Source organism: Hakea prostrata, chromosome 7 (assembly GCF_041222555.1).
Source record: "Hakea prostrata isolate BN-2017 chromosome 7, UWA_Hpros_2, whole genome shotgun sequence".
Lineage (NCBI taxonomy): Eukaryota > Viridiplantae > Streptophyta > Magnoliopsida > Proteales > Proteaceae > Hakea > Hakea prostrata.
Window position 1 is genome coordinate 58812116 of NC_142606.1, and position 2697 is coordinate 58814812.

Here is a 2697-nt window from a genome sequence, read left to right on the forward strand (position 1 = left end):
CAGAAAGTCATTTGAGCAGCAGTACACCATTCCAATGCTCTGTCAAACTCGTTTGACACTAATTCAGGTGATGGATGAGAAGGATGAGCTACACCAAGAGAAGGATGAGCTGCATCACTTGTCACCCGACGGCGCTTCCTAGTGGCAAAATCCTCCAACTCGGAAGGAGAGGAGGAGGATGCCAAACAAGCACTGGAGTTGGAAATAGGAGCAGCACCTGCTGAGACCACACCTTCATCAGACGCCAACATAGTTGCCTCAGATGCCCGAAGAGTCTCTTTCGGGGGTGCACCAACAGTCTCACCAGCAGGGGCGTCGGCAACACCATCGGCAACGGAGTGATCAAGATCTTCCTGGGAAAGACGAGCGATCACTTCGGGCAAAGGAGGCGCAGGGACGACATCAATAGAAACTGTGGGAATCTGACTTGAAGATTCACCGGCAGCAGTCGCCTTACGCTTGGAGGATTCACTAGCTGAAACCACCGCACTGGCCCCAACCACCACCGACGGAACGATTTTCTTGCAAGATTTTGCTCTGATAAAGTTCGGGTTGATCTTGGGAGCCACTATGCAAACAAACAAGCCGTATCAGGACAGAAATAAACGACAACAACAAGAGGGAAAACCCTAGTTTTTTTATTACTTCCAATAAACCCAAATAACTAAACCCCAAGTATAACTACTGTGCAGTTTACTCAGGGGGGAAGTGGGGAAAGAGATGAGTAATCAAGAAACTCACTTGTTCAAAAGTTAATAGAGCTATTGTTGGAGTACGAAGAATACGGAAGCAGGCCGAAGGACGAAAGGTCGCTTTAACACTTTAGCAAATCTAACTTGCAGAAGACAGGATAGATGGAGAGTACCCACGAAGGCTTTAAATAGCCTCAGGTATTAAGACGACGGTTGAAGGCTAAGGACAACCGACGACCTAGATCGAAATGACGCTTCGAAATCCGCAGAAAGCAAGATCAACGGTCGGAGGGATGCCACATGGAAACATGTGGAAGCGAGCACCTGATGCAGAGATACCTCCAATCGTCGCACCGCCATTAAAATAATGGATGTATTTCCGATTCAATGGAAACAGTGAATGGTATACAAAGGCAAGAAAACGTTTGAACTTCGCAGAAGGGAAACGTGCGGACTTTGCAATAAATGAAGTAGTGGGGAAGATTAATGCATCTTCCCGAAACGCATCTTCACAATATTTCTACAAGATTATTATTCAAGCGAGGAATGTAAAGTTAAGTGATGAGTTTTATCATTAATACTTTGATATTCAAGGCAAGATTTCGGCAGGAGACGGGGAAATATAAAGGCCAACATGAGAAAGAAATGTCTATTCATTAAATAGAGGGTAAATCTGTACAAAAAGATAACTCCCTAAGCCTTTTCTTCATTGTTGCCCGAGGGACCCGGGTCGGGAGGACTTTTCTCGGGATCATGAGAAGAGCCTTCCTCAAGAATGGCATCGGCTGAGTCCTCTACAGCAGCAACTTGAGACTCGGCTTGTGATTTCTCCTCTGGAAGTGCCGGCTCGTCAGCCAGGTATGCCTCATATTGAGGGTCAGCTGGACAAGGATCATCTTCTTCCTGAGCCCAGTCCGGGAGATCCATACCAACTTTCCTGAAGACCTCTTTGTGGCACACCTCACGAAAAGGAGCAGTGTGGAAGGCAGGGATTGATCCGAGGATTCGCTCCCAAACGTCGTTCTGCCCCAAGCGATAAGCTTGAAGGTTGTAGATACCTAGCAGCTCGGAGAAAGGTACGTTGTTCAGGTATTTCCGAACACACTCCTTCCGAAGCTCTGGCTTTATATGCTCGGGCTTGCTAGGGATCGCCAACTTCAGATGTTCTTCGAGCTCCCTACTTTTGAATTCAAGCCTGTCACCAAACAACGTGGCAGCTGCTTTTTGCTTCCTGGCCTCGCGCTCGGCAGCAACGGCACGAATCTTCGACGCTTCGAGGGCCTCCTTGAGGGAGATCACTTCTTCCTCATGCTTTTTCTGCAGCTTCACGGCAGCTGCAGTCAGCTGGTCTATTTCAGAATTGGCTTTCGCCAAATTCTCTTCATAGGTTTGCAGCAAGGAGCTGGTGCGACCAACCCGGCTCAATGCTTCCATGTGTTGATAAAAGCTCAACACAGCATTCCTGGGAAGGCGGAAAATATCAGAAGAAGTCATAAGGAATTATGAAAAAATAACTAAGCAAGAAGACCGGTACCTTGTAGATTGACTAACAAGGGAGGTGTCATCCAGGGCTTCAAATTCCTGGTGATCAGAAGGAGCAAGACTGAGGGAGCTCCATTCTGCAGCTTTCTCGGGATCCCGAGTCACCTTGTCGGTCGCCTTCGGGGGTCCACCGGGGGTGAAGACCTCCTCACCATCCGTTGAAGCTTTGGAATTTTTATTGGAGGGAGCATCAATTGTGTCATGCCTCCTCTTGGTTCGAGCGGAGGAGGAGACATTAGACCTCTCCACCATCGGTTTCTTCCCTTTACCCGAAGCATCAGCCACGGGCTTGATATTCCTAATACCCCTATAAGAGGGGTCGGGAGAGGGAATAGAAGCCTCTTGATCTACGGTCAAGGCTCTGGGCGATCGTTGCTCGGCTGTCACAACGGCCCTAGCGGCCTTCTCCGCGGCGCTTTCGGGGTTCATTCTTGGAGGCACCGCAAAGAAGAAGGACAAGAGT